This window comes from Pseudophryne corroboree, chromosome 4 (genome assembly GCF_028390025.1).
Source record: "Pseudophryne corroboree isolate aPseCor3 chromosome 4, aPseCor3.hap2, whole genome shotgun sequence".
NCBI lineage: Eukaryota > Metazoa > Chordata > Amphibia > Anura > Myobatrachidae > Pseudophryne > Pseudophryne corroboree.
Genome location: NC_086447.1, coordinates 137,830,020 through 137,844,974, shown reverse-complemented (window position 1 = coordinate 137,844,974; position 14,955 = coordinate 137,830,020). Strand labels below are relative to the sequence as shown.

General features: G+C 45.7%; 1 long non-coding RNA gene across 1 annotated transcript in view; it reads right to left on the bottom strand.

Moving 5' to 3' along the window:
* Window positions 1-14,955, bottom strand: part of LOC134911174 (uncharacterized) — a 58,731-nt gene that overhangs the window by 42,710 nt on the left and 1,066 nt on the right. Inside the window, exon 2 of the long non-coding RNA XR_010176383.1 lies at window positions 11,990-12,068. This is a non-coding gene — a long non-coding RNA (uncharacterized LOC134911174). The remainder of the gene's footprint in view (window positions 1-11,989; window positions 12,069-14,955) is intronic.

The following is a 14,955-nucleotide window of genomic DNA, read 5'->3' as shown; positions in this document are numbered from 1 at the left end:
AGACAGGAATGAAAGTCACTGTTTGTTAATGATATAACTTCCAGGTTGAAATATTGTTAGTCAGAGCCATATTAGCAGTTGGTTAGTAATACCCCTTTTACACTCGCACTCCCGGGTCACTCCCGGGATGCTTCCTGGGATGCGTCCCAGGATGCCTTCCCGGGACTGACCCCTTTCACACTGCACTAAGACCTGGGATCTACCCGGGACAGCCCCATTTACACTGATCCCGGGATATCCCTGCAAATGCATATGCATGTCATTAGAAATGGCCTTTTCTGGCTCACATAGATGAGGTCACACTAGTCAACAAAGGGAGGGGTGATGCCTGCTCACACCATTGCTGCAGTCATGGCCGACGGAGTACCAGTGTGTATGCCTGAGCTCATGATTCTTTCTGCTTTGCAGATGTTTCATACAGCCACTGACAGCATGATGCAGCTTGTCACACTGTGCAGTATACTGCACATATATTTTATGAGGAGGAGGGCGCAATTTATGCTGGATAGGGCTGCTAGTCGCTGCCAATATTTGCACAGGAGGAGAGCCCTCATATCATCCAGGATGAGTACCATCCTGAGCGTGAGTATGGGCCCTAACCGCTCATTTTGGTCCAGAGATCGCCGGCACGGAGAAGCCTTTATGAGGACCGTGGAAGCTTACCAGGATGAGGAGTGGATGGCTAACTTCCGTGTGTCTCGTGCAACCTTTAACTACATCCTGGAATTACTTACCCCAGCACTTGACATGCAGACCACCAGGCTTAGGAGACCCATCGAGGCACGCAGGAGATTAGCTATTGCATTGTGGTGGTATGCTACCCCAGGAGAGTACCGCTCAGTCTCATGCTTGTTCGGTGTTGCGATCTCCACCTGCTGTGTCATAGTCCACCAGGTGACTAAAGCAATTGTATCTACCTTATACAAGCGCTTCATATCTCTACCACAAGGACAGCGCTTACAGGATACCATCAAAGGATTTGTGAAGCGAGGCTATCCGCAGTGTTGAGGAGCGATTGATGGGACACACATCCCCATTATTGCCCCACGTGACAACCATGCTGATTATTTTAATAGGAAGGGCTGGCACTCCATCATATTACAGGCTGTTGTGGACCACAAATATTGGTAAGTGTTTATTTTTGGGGTGGTGGGATGAGTTGCATGTGTGAGTTTTACATTCTAACTTTTTTAAATTTTACTGTTCTTTAGTTTCCTAGATGTGTTTATTGGCTGGCCAGGCCGATCTCATGACTCCCGAGTTCTTGCCAATTCTGACCTGTACAACATCGTAGAGGAGAACCAGGGAGGCTGGCTGTACCCCAAAGAGTGTGTAAAGATTGTGAATGGGGTGGAGATCCATGTCCACATCATCGGGGATTCTGCATACCCTTTACGCCCCTGGATTATGAAAGGCTACACCCAACAGGTCCAGTTAACCCCAGAGCAACAAACCTATACTCACACCCTGAGTTCAGCAAGGATGGTGGTTGAGAACGCCTTTGGCAGGTTAAAAGGAAGATGGCGTTGTTTGATGAAGCGCAATGATGTGGACCTAAAGAATATGCCTAATGTAGTAGCTGTGTGCTGTATACTGCACAACATCTGTGAACTGAAAAATTAGCTATTCCTTCCTGAGTGGACTGTGCAGGACCCTGAGGTTATAAACCCACATGTGGAACGTGCTTTGTTTGGGACTGCCTCAAACTCCGCTGCAGAACAAATACGCCACACTATTATGTCCAACCTTGCAGCACTGGTACAATAGTGTTTAAGAATCAGCACAACATGTTTGGTGAATTACGTTTTTTTATTTTGTATTCCACCTTTGATCTTTGGTTTCAATATTTATGATTTTCCAAAAAAAAACACATTGCCACAAACTTTGTATATATGCAGAAACAATGTAGAAAACACTGAAAACATGGTCTACTGTTACGCACAAATGGGAATGTTATGCATAGATTTGCAAACAAGTTTTGATTGGCATAAAAAAAAAAACACTGGTAGGCTTGTAGATACAACACCATAAACCACAGTGTCCCTGCAGTATATTATTACTGTGTAAAAAAATAAATAAAAAGTGCTTTAATGTAGACACTATACAAAACAGAACATAGAAAAAAAAATAAAGAAGGCACAAACAGTTGTGCATAAACAATGACCACACTGTGGTTGTTTAACAACAAATAACAACAATAAGAAATTCACTGTGTTTCACGGCAAATTGCGCAATACAGTAAACTCTGTGCTTTGCGCACTAGATGGTGCAGTATTTGGGGCATAGTATGGGCCAGGATTAAATGATGAAAAACCCTGCTCAGGGTATTGTGAGTTGTGGTGTTGGATTGGTGCTCTTGAGGTATTGGTCATACGCTCATAGAACGCCATGTTCATTTGGTGCAATTCCCTGTGGCGGTCATACTGCTCTCTACTCATGCGTTCCTGCATTGTCATGACTTGGGAAAGAAATGCATCATGCATTTGGCGTTCTGCCTCTAGAAAGCTGTCGAGCCTTGCATCCTCCTGTGCGGACATTGTAGCGTCCATCTCTCGGAGTTGGTCGACAAGGACATTTGACATGGCTTTAGCCACTTGCTCTGCTCTGTTCAGTTTCTTCCTTCTAGGCGGTACGGTGTAAACTGTGAAGAGAAGAAATACAAAATGAACGTATATAAAAATAGCAGCGTTAGCAAACATGTGTTTGTGGCATTAATCCACCTACACACTAGCTACTCTGCAACATTGAACTATTTATAAAAATGCAAAGCCCCCCTGGGTGGGGGCAGAAATTGCAAAGCGTGCCACCGTGCCAGCAGCGTGCTGAGCGCAGTGATCCTGCAAGGGGCTCATTTGCGCTCGCCACGCTGCTGCCACACTGGCCACTCATACTACACACATAACCGGATGATTAACAATTGTGGATTTGTGCTATGAGTGTTATTTTCTAAACATGTACTTACTGTTTTTCTGTAAAGTTGGGGTGACGGTACTTTGTACAGTCCCACTGTCACTGGTCTGAGCTTCCACGACGTCTTCGATGGTTGCAGTTATGCTGTCGTCGTTTCTGGATGTGTTTATGGACGGCTGGGAGGATGTGTCGCTGTCCTCAGGTGTGTCGTCAATTAACAACGGGGATGACGGACAGACGTCACTGCTTGTCTGTGTCTCTTCTGGAGTGCCTTCTGTAGCAGTGTACTGTGAACTGGACAGACTCACCGGACTGCATATAGCTGTGTTTCCAAAGATATTGGCACAGATGTCATAGTACTGCCAGTCGATACGGCCAACACCGCTCTTTTTCCTGTTGTTGTCATGCACCTTCAGAAACTGCTTTTTAAGAGTTTTCATTTTGTTTAACACTTGCTGCTGTGTGCGGATGATTCCTCTGGCTTCCAGCATCTTGGAGATGTTTTTATAAATGACTGCATCTTTAACTGTGCCTGTGATCTGCCTCATTATTTCGTCCTCTCCCCTAATGCTCAGCAACTCTCTAACCTCCTGGTCTGTCCAGGTCGCCATGCTGCCTTCCTCACACGCATCAAGGACGCTCCCCAGGGCTCTGAAAGATGACATCATCTTTTCTGAGCCCATGAAAGCTCCAATCGGAGGCCTTTTAACAGTCCCGGGTAGTGAATCCCGGGACGGGCCCTTTCACACTACCCAGCTTCCCGGGACGGTCCCGGGACCAACCCTGGTCGAGACCAGGGTTGAAATCCCGGGATGCTCGACCCGGAAAATTGTCCCTGTACCCTTTCACACTGACAAAAATCCCGGGATGATGCGCGTTCACGTGCAATATCCCGGGATTTTCATGCGAGTGTAAAAGGGGTATAAGTAGCTCAGTATTAGTGGCAACTAGAGACATGCACCAGGCCATTTTTGCTGGATTTGGTTCCAATTCATCTGGTTTTGGTTTTGGATTCGGTTTTGGATTTTGGTCATGACCAGTTTGGTTTTGGATTTTTCTCTTACGTCCTAGAGGATGCTGGGGACTCCAAAAGGACCATGGGGTATAGACGGGATCCGCAGGAGCTTGGGCACACTAAAAAGACTTAATCTGGGTGTGAACTGGCTCCTCCCGCTATGCCCCTCCTCCAGACCCCAGTTAGACTTTGTGCCCAGGAGTGACTGTATGTACACTAGGGGAGCTCTACTGAGTTTCTCTAGAAAAGACTTTTGCTAGGTTTTTTATTTTCAGGGAGACCTGCTGGCTACAGGCTCCCTGCATCGTGGGAGTGAGGGGAGAGAAGCAGACCTACTTCTGTGAGTTTCAAGGCTCTGCTTCTCGGCTACTGGACATCATTAGCTCCAGAGGGTTCGATCACTTGGTGCGCCTAGCTGCTTGTTCCCGGAGCCACACCATCACCCCCTCACAGAAGCCAGAAGTCAGAAGTCGGGTGAGTATGAGAAGATCAGAAGACTTCAGGACGGCAGAAGACTTCAGTAACGGAAGGTAAAGCACAGCGGTAATGCTGTGCTCCATGCTCCCACACACATCACCAACGGTAGTCACTGGGTGCAGGGTGCTGGGGGGGGGGGGGGCGCGCCCAGGGAGGCATGTTACTGGAGTTCAGGGCGGCATATTATGGTAGTGGGTACCTAGGCAACCTTTACAGACCCCCGCCGGCATTTTTAGTTAGTTTGAATTTGGCGGGCCGTGGCCGCCGGGAAGGGGGCGGAGCTTCGGTCCGCTGCTCACACGCGCCATTTTCTCCCTACACGCGGCTGAGGGAGAGACGCTGCTGGGACCTCCACGATTCACAACAAGTAACGGGGGCATCTCCAGAGGGGAGCCGCAGTGGGGTGCTGGGTTTTTTTTTTTATCAAACAGGCAGCGCTGGGTACATATATCGTTATACCGATATATGGGCGCTGGGGTGTGAGCTGGCATATTCCCTCTGTCTCCTATTTCTGGGCTGCAGTGTGGGCCTGTCACCTTGCTGGGACGTTCTGTGTGTTGTGTGTGTCGGTACTAAGTGTCGACATGTTTGAGGCTGAATGATATTCACCAGAGGAGGTTATGGGAGGTGTGGTTGCGGGGCTGGTATTGGCACTGTTGACGCAGCCGACACCTGACTTACTAGCACTTCTTAATACGATCAATTCCAATGTAGCTTCTTTATCGAAGAGGTTAGATAAGTCTGAGTCACAGACGCAGGTGTGGAAAAAGTCCATGGAGGAGGCTTTGTCTCAGGTACAGACCCCATCCGGGTCCCATAAGAGGCCATTTACTCAGGTGGGGGATACTGATACGGACACGGACTCTGATTCCGAGGTCGATTTCACTGAGGCTGCGTTAAATCCACGTTTAGTTAAGAGTATTCAGTACATGATTGTGGCTATAAAAGATGTTTTACACATTTCTGATGAACCTGCGGTACAGGAAACAAGGATTTGCTTGTTCAAGGAAAAAAAAAAACCTGAGGTAAAGTTTCCCCCCTCTCATGAAATGAATACTCTTTGTGAAAAGGCTTGGGAGTCGCCAGATAAGAAATGGCAGATTCCCAAGAGGATTTATATGGCGTATCCTTTCCCCTCTGATGACAGGGAAAAATGGGAGACATCTCCAACCGTTGATAAAGCTCTATCCCGTTTGTCTAAGAAGGTGGCGCTTCCGTCTCCTGGCATGACAGCTCTCAAGGATCCGGCGTATCGCAAGTTGGAGACGTGTCTGAAGTCCATTTTCGCTAATTCGGGGGCTCTGCTCAGACCCGCTGTGGCGTCGGTATGGGTGAGTAGTGCTATTGCTAAATGGGCTGAGAATTTAGCTAGTGACATGGATACTCTTGATAAAGATAATATCCTTTTAACTCTCGGTTATATTAAGGACGCTGCAGATTACCTAAAGGACGCGGTGAGGGACGTCTGTCTCTTGGGTTCAAGGACCAATGCCATGTCGATATCTGCTAGGAGGGCCCTGTGGATCCATCAATGGAATGCTGATGCCGACTCCAAGAGGTCTATGGAAGCACTACCCTTCAAAGGTACGGTCTTGTTTGGGGACGGCTTGGCGGACCTAGTCTCGACCGCGACTGCGGGTAAGGCCTCTTTTCTTCCTTATGTTCCCACACAACAGAAAAAGGCACCACATCAACAAATGCAGTCCTTTCGTCACAACAAATACAGGTGTGGGAAAGGTTCATCTTTTCTCGCCTCAAAGGGTAGAGGACGGGGAAAGAAACTTCCTGCAGCCTCAGGCGCACAGGACCAAAAGTCCTCCCCTGCTGCTACCAAGTCCACTGCATGACGCTGGGGCTTCCCTGGGGGTGTCCGGACCTGTGGGGGGCCGTCTTCGGATATTCAGTCAGGTCTGGATTCAATCAGACCTGGATCCTTGGGTGTTAGAGATCATGTCTCAAGGATACAAGCTGGAGTTTCGCGAGATGCCCCCTCACCGGTTCTTCATTTCGGCATTACCTGTAGTTCTTCCGACATGGAGGTGGTCCGGGCAGCGATTCAAAAATTGTGTCTGCAGAGGGTCATTGATCCCATCCCCCCGTCCCAGCGGGGGGAAGGGGTTCTACTCGAGCCTCTTTGTGGTGCCGAAACCGGACGGTTCGTTCAGACCAATTCTAAATCTAAAATCCCTCAATCCATACTTGAAAGTGTTCAAGTTCAAGATGGAATCCCTTTGAGCGGTGATTGCCAGCCTGGAGGGGGGGGATTTTATGGCATCAGTCGACATAAAAGATGCCTACTTACATGTGCCGATATATCCTCCGCATCAGGCTTTCCTCAGGTTTGCGATACAGGATTCTCATTACCAATTTCAGACATTGCCGTTTGGGCTTTCCACGGCTCCAAGGATTTTCACCAAAGTCATGGCGGAAATGATAGTTCTTCTTCACAAACAAGGGGTTTCAATTATCCCATACTTGGACGATCTCCTGATAAAGGCGAGGTCCAAGGAACGGTTGCTGAGAAGTGTAGTGTTGTCACTCTCGGTTCTGCGACAGCACGGTTGGGTGCTCAATTTGCCGAAATCCCAGTTGATTACGACCACTCGGCTTCCTTTTCTGGGCATGATTCTGGACACGGATTTACAAAAGGTATTTCTTCCAGAAGAAAAGGCTCAGGAACTGCAGACGATGGTCAGGGAACTTCTGAAGCCGATGAGTGTGTCGATCCATCATTGTACTCGGGTTCTGGGGAAGATGGTTGCAGTGTACGAAGCCATACCATTTAGCAGATTTCACGCCCGGGCGTTTCAGTGGGACTTGCTGAGCAAATGGTCCGGGTCTCACCTACACATTCACCGGAAGATAAGTCTATCTCCCAGAGCCAGAATTTCTCTCCTGTGGTGGCTACAGGGTCATCACCTCCTAGGGGGATGTCAATTCGGTATCCAGGATTGGGTACTTCTGACAACTGATGCAAGTCTCTGGGGCTGGGGCGCAGTCACCCAAGGAAGAAACTTCCAGGGAAAATGGTCGCTCCAGGAAGCCTGTCTCCACATAAATATTCTTGAGTTAAGAGCCATTTACAACGGCCTGCTACAAGCAAGAAGCCTTCTTCAGGGTCGACCAGTTCTGGTACAGTCAGACAACATCACAGCGGTGGCGCATATAAACCGGCAAGGCGGAACGAGGAGCAGAGCGGCAATGGCGGAGGCCACAAAGATCCTTCGCTGGGCGGAATAACACGTGAGCGCACTGTCAGCAGTTTTCCTGCCGAGGGGTGGACAACTGGGAAGCAGATTTCCTCAGCAGACACGATCTCCATCCGGAAGAGGTTTTTGCAGAGGTGACAAGACGCTGGGGAATTCCGTTGATAGACATGATGGCGTCTCAGCTCAACAAGAAGATCCCGAGGTATTGTTCCAGGTCAAGGGACCCACAAGCCACTACAGTGGACGCCCTGGTGTCTCCGTGGGTGTTCCAGTCTGTGTATGTGTTCCCTCCACTTACTCTCATTCCAAAGGTGCTGGGGATCATTCGACAAGCAAGGGTTCAGGCGATTCTCGTCGTTCCAGACTGGTCAAGAAGGGCCTGGTACCCGGATCTTCAGGACTTACTGGTGGACGATCCGTGGCCGCTTCCTCTAAGAGAGGATCTGTTGTTGCAGTGTCCATTCGTGTTTCCAGACTTACCGCGGCTAAGTTTGACGGCATGGATGTTGAGCGCCAGATCTTAGCTCATAAGGGTATTCCCAGGGAGGTCATTCCAACTCTCATTAAGGCTAGGAAGGAGGTTACGGCGAAACACTATCACCGTATTTGGAGGAAGTATGTTTCCTGGTGTGAGGCTCAAAGGGCTCCTGTGGAGGTTTTTCACTTGGGTCGTTTTCTCCACTTTTAACAGGCGGGCGTAGATGCAGGCCTAAAATTGGGTTCCATCAAAGTGCAGATTTCGGCTTTATCTATTTTCTTTCAAAAAGAATTAGCTGCCCTCCCGGAGGTTCAGACCTTTGTGAAAGGAGTAATGCATATCAATCCTCCGTTTGTACCTCCTGTAGCTCCATGGGACCTTGATGTCGTCTTACGGTTTCTCATGTCTTCCTGGTTTGAACCTTTGCGTAAGGTTGAGTTGAAGTTTCTCACCTGGAAGGTGGTTATGCTTTTGGCGCTGGCGTCTGCCAGGCGGGTGTCGGAGTTGGCGGCTTTATCTCATAAGAGCCCGTACTTGATTTTTAATTCGGATAGGGCGGAATTGAGGACTCGTCAACAATTTCTACCGAAGGTGGTTTCTTCATTTCACATTAACCAACCTATTGTGGTTCCGGTGGCTACGGAAACGGTGGCGATTCCGAAAGCTCTAGATGTAAGAGCGTTGAAAATCTACGTCTCTAGGACAGCTGTTACTAGGAAGACTGAGTCGTTGTTTGTTTTGTATGCTGCCAACAGGATTGGTCATCCCGCTTCAAAACAGACTATTGCACGCTGGATTTGTAGTACGATCCAGCAGGCTCATTCTTCGGTCGGTCTACCGTAAAAGTCGGTAAAAGCCCATTCTACCAGGAAAGTGGGCTCATCTTGGGCGGCTGCCCGGGGCGTTTCGGCGTTACAACTTTGCCGAGCGGCTACTTAGTTGGGTTCTAACACGTTCGCTAAGTTCTATAAGTTTGATACCCTGGTCGATGAGGACCTGGCGTTTGCTCAGTCGGTGCTGCAGAGTCGTCCGCACTCTCCCGCCCGTTCTGGTGCTTTGGTATAATCCCCATGGTCCTTTTGGAGTCCCCAGCATCCTCTGGGACGTAAGAGAAAATAGGATTTTGGTACTTACCGATAAATCCTTTTCTCCTAGTCCGTAGAGGATGCTGGGCGCCCGTCCCTGTGTGGACTATTACTTGCAGTGTTTTTTCTTGATGGTTAATTTAGTTTATACACAGGTTGTGTATTGGTTTGTTGCAGCTTGTTGCTGGTATTAATGCATACTGTTATCTGGTTTGAGGTTATTCCGGTTGTACGGTATGTTTATAGTGTGGGCTGGTAGTTTGGTAGCTCTTAGTTAAAACAAAAATCTTTCCTTGAAATGTCCGTCTCTCCTGGGCACAGTTCCTATAACTGGGGTCTGGAGGAGGGGCATAGAGGGAGGAGCCAGTTCACACCCAGATTAAGTCTTTTTAGTGTGCCCAAGCTCCTGCGGATCCCATCTATACCCCATGGTCCTTTTGGAGTCCCCAGCATCCTCTACGGACTAGGAGAAAAGGATTTATCGGTAAGTACCAAAATCCTATTTTTCCAAATATTGACATGAAAAAGCTAAAATCACATCATTTGAGCCTTTTTTGTTCCTAAAGTATTATTAACCTCAATAACATTAATTTCCACTAATTTCTAGTGACTGACTCACAGCTCACTATATTGAGTATTTTTTTCATTCGCTTTAGGCCAAAGGCTGCACTGAGCTGGCTGGTTACTAAGCGACAGAGCAGTGACACAAACACATGGCAGTTTTTAGCATCTCTAAGCAGTGGCAGAAAAGAAAAATTGGTGCATGACTGGTGGCAGCAGTTGCAGTGCTAGTATTTAGTTGCTCTTCTCTAAACTGATCTTTATCCAATTTAAAGTTCACTGCATGGAGTCACAAGGCTTATAGATGCATGTTAACGAAGAGCATTAGGATAAAGTGCACCAAACAGTACAAACAATAGACCTGTATTTTTTCGATTTTACTTTTGTAACTTGCAGCTCAGTTCAAACTGTGTGGAGTCACAGGGCTTATATATGCACATGCGCATTAGTGTAAAGTGCACCACACATTACAAAATAAAATAAATATATATATATATATATATATATATATATATACTGAACAAATTCGATCTGGCACTTGGAGCTGGATGCTGCTAATGGTGGGTGCCTTCAGTGTGAAGATAGGTACTTGTGAAGAGAAGACTGCAGCACTCCTGATGTAGTTTTTATAAATGCTTTAGTAAGGCAAAATCATCATGCGTAAAATATATATATACTGTATATATATTTTAACTTGTAGCTCAGTTCCAAGTGCATGGAGTCACAGGTCGTATATATGCATGTGAGTGAACCAAGGTTAAAGTACACCAAACAGTACAAACAATAGAAGAATATCTGACAGTGAGTCACACAATACACAATGTACTGCTGCTTGCGAACAGCAACTTTAGATGGAAACAGTACAATTTACAGCAGAGTACAGCGCAGCATACAACAACTATAGAGTATATACAAAGTACAGCCACTTGTAAGTCTGGAGTCTGACAAGGCACAGCCAATACACTAGAGTACAGAACAGCATACAGCAGCATGCCCCCTGTGCCCTGACTATATACAGAGCACAGCCACTGATAAGTCTGGAGTCTGGACAGTGGACACAGCACAGCCAATACATCAGAGTACAGCACAGCATGCAGCAGCATGCCTTATATAGAATCCAAAACCCACAAGAATCTAAGACTGAGAGAATGACATTTTTCCTTGAAAAGGATTCCGAGTCTGGCCACAGATCGAGAAGACTCGGTTACCTGAAGTTCAGAGATGCTCAGATTCCAAGGTTACTCATCTCTAGTGGTAACATTAACAGTCATTTATCTATGATCTTAGTAGTCACTAGGTTAGTAGATGATCCGGTATATAATCATTGCCTATATTCCTTGTTATTCTTGGCCAGGAGGACATAAGTTCAGTATTAAAATAGGTTGTCTCAGCAACACTATTTCCCCCTATGGTTCTCAGTCATTCTATTTCCCCCCGCATCTCTCAGCCACACCATCTCCCCCCTGCATCTCTCAGCCACATTATCTCCCCCCTGTGTCTCTCAGCCACACAATCTCCCCCTGCATCTCTCATCCACACCATCTCACCCCTGTGAATCTCAGCCACACAATCTCCCCCTGCATCTCTCAGTCATACCATCTCACCCCTGTGTATCTCAGCCACACAACCTCCCCCTGCATCTCTCAGCCACACCAACTCCCCCTTGCAGTTCTGTCATCTCACTCTTACATCTCTCAGCCACACATGCCCTGCTCGCCCCGCCCTGGTTATACCACTTCGCTGTACACTCTTTTTGCAGAGACTCCATCAGAAAATGTTGACACTCCTCTAGACTGTTAAAGCTCCTGATCTGCCATTAATAGACTGCAACTCTACACCCAAAAGGGGCCTTCCATGGACAAGTGTATCCTGCATAAATTCAATACTGTTTGTATACCTTCTCCCACAGTAAATACCATTGTATGAATATCACTACTTTGTGACTTCTTGGTGCAACAGCACCCAGGGGATAAAGAACAATTGTGTTATTTCTTTTTACTATAGTATTATATTACATAGAAATTACATTGTCTAGCCACTTCTGCAAATAGTCACATTGGTGAAACTAGTCACTGCCACAATGTGCATGCATGTGCATATGCATCGCTGCAACGATGAATGCTGCTATATCTGTATGAAGACAATAACAGCATAATTATATAGATAAAACAAACACTTTTACCATTTTGTAAGCTGTGACCGCATTTGTAATTTCAACAGAGATTATTCCACAACTCAAGGCACTGTCTCATACCTGGAGTTGCCTTTTTTCACTCAGCATACTTATCCGTCCACTGGGGACCTCCATAACAACCTTCTATGGACCTCGGTTCCTGTAAAACCCCAATATAGTATGACAACTTTCTACAAGTAATACTCCACAGCAATGGACAGTTCTTGCACAGTATGTAATGACTCAGGATTCAATAAACTGCCCAATTCAGAGAGAAACTCACCAAATGGCTGTAGTAAGCCGACCAATAGCAGGTCTTGAAACTTCCTATTAGTGAAAAAGAAACAGACTTCACACTTCTTCCTCTAACTCTTCCTGGCCCAGAAAAGTTAGCAAGAAGCCACCACCATGGACTCAAGCTCCCCCTTGCCAGCCTGGGTAATAGGGCTGGTTGCAAAATATTTTTACTACTTTTCAGAAATTCTAGATAATTATTTATAACTAAAGGTCCATACACATTAGCCGATGTCGCTCTATGAGTGACGTTGTCTAATGTTTCCCCTCCCGGGCCAGCCGGTCGGTGACCAACTGTACACACTGAGCGATATGACCGCTCATATCGCTCAGTGACGTCACGCCTCCGCCAGCCGTGCATGCAGGTCCTGGACGACAGTCCAGATCCTGCATGCATGCCCTACAGACAGCGAGGATTGTTGCCAACCCGTGGGGACGTGCATCGGTCGTCGCTGGCGGCATACACACTTGCTGATAAAATGAGCGACGTCGCTCAGGGAGGGGGAAAATAAGCGGCGTCGCTCATTTTATCGGCAAGTGTTTATGGGCCTTAAGTTTTGTACAATCTAGCCATTACATTGCTGTTAAACATATCATTATGTGGAAAATGTTATCTGCCCAACTTCTAAATGCAGTTCATTTACAGAGTATATAATTATACAGGTTGAGTATCCCATATCCAAATATTCCGAAATACGAAATATTCCGAAATACAGACTTTTTTGAGTGAGAGTGAGATAGTGAAACCTTTGTTTTTTGATGTCTCAATGTACACAAACTTTGTTTAATACACAAAGTTATTAATAATATTGTATTAAATGACCTTCAGGCTGTGTATATAAGGTGTTTATGAAACATAAATGAAATGTGTGAATGTAGACACACTTTGTTTAATGCACAAAGTTATAAAAAATATTGGCTACAATTACCTTCAGGCTGTGTGTATAAGGTGTATATGAAACATAAATGCATTCTGTGCTTAGATTTAGGTCCCATCATCATAAGATCTCATTATGGTATGCAATTATTCCAAAATACGGAAAAATCCGATATCCAAAATACCTCCGGTCCCAAGCATTTTGGATAAGGGATACTCAACCTGTATTCACATGTACTGTAAATACACTTAAAGTAAATGGGAAAACCATTTAGCAGACAGGACAAAACATGGTAAAACTGTAATTCTTAAAAACAAATTCATCCTAAAGGCTAATTATAAATCTCAAATATAAGACATATATCTATTAAGTGACTTAGCTAATTACTTTGCTAATTAGGGCTGGCAACCTTTGTAACATGCTTATCATAAGACACCTTATATCTCTAGGGACTCGGCACTAATGTGCTATACTCTTTCTTTGTCCAGGAATGTTAATCAATTTACTGCTGTGCTAAGCTTAATGTTCTCACTATTTACCAATGTCTTTTCCATCTTACCAGCCTCCAGTTCATGCTTTAATGTCACTGTGCAATTTCAGATGTGAAGCCTCATTTTATACAGATGACACCTGCCCCAACTACAATATTTAGGAATCACTCATCTAATGGATTGATAAATATATGAAAGTAGTTAAAAGCCAGTCAAAATGATGGACACCAGGGCCGGATAATAAGGGAGGAGGTTGCTACTCACACAGGAGCTGATGGGTTTCTGGAACTCCTGCTGCTGGGAGTCGGGGCTCTGTCATGCTGAGCAGGTGTGAGTGAGTGTGTGTGTGTGTGTGTGTGTGTGTGTGTGTGTGTGTGTAGGTGTGTGTGTGTGTGTGTGTGTGTGTGTGTGTGTGTGTGTGTATGTAGGTGTGTGCTGCCAGTGCACTATAGAGTTGAGGAGCAGTGTTGGATAAATAGATAGATAGATACTGTAGATGCTATATATCTGTAATGGGCAGGCTGTAATGGTGCTGCACAATATACACCAGTACTTGTACGTGTAAGCTCAACAGCGCCAGGCCAGTGGGAGTAGAGAAGGCCAGCGTGTGATACCCAGGTAGTTATGGATGGTTTAGTGTGATGTACTGTTTGAAGACTTTAACTGATTTTAGTTGCTTGCTCATTAAACACAGGTTTTTCTAACTCCCATAGAGATGTAAGGACTATGGTCCAAACACAGAGATTGTGGGCAATATTTTAACAGCAAAACATACAAGTAAAATATATTAAATTGCAAATACACAATATAAGTACAAGTATATCTATACCAGAACGGAAACAGTGCAATAGTAGGCGCAAATAGCAATACAACTGTTATCTATGTAACTTTCTGTTATGGATCCAATAAATAATCATCTATTCAGTTCAATTGATTCTTTACAGGTGGTGCATTAATATTGAGGTAAGCTGATGTCCAACCTAGCGAGTAATAAGAATAAGCTGCTGTTTAACTATTAATAGGGCTCAGAATAAGAATTGCTTTTACTCTGTAACTGAGCCCTTAATTGCAATCCATCTCTCAGGCTAAGGTGCCTGCAGTAACTGCTTTAAACTTGGAGTAACAGTAAGCTACAGGATCTAATCGTCTAACAGATCCTCTATAGTTGTGGCACCTACTTAGCAGATGTGCTTGATATTATAGTCTCTTCCTAGGTAGCTATCACTGTATGAATAACATGAAAGAAAGAGATCTCTCATGTAAAATGTATTTTCCGCTAATGTGCTCTGGTTACAGTAATGGTTACAGTTAGTCTCTACTAAACTATAAGGGGTCTATTCATGAAGCAGTGAAAAGCGTGGAGAAGTGAGCCTGTGGTGAAGTT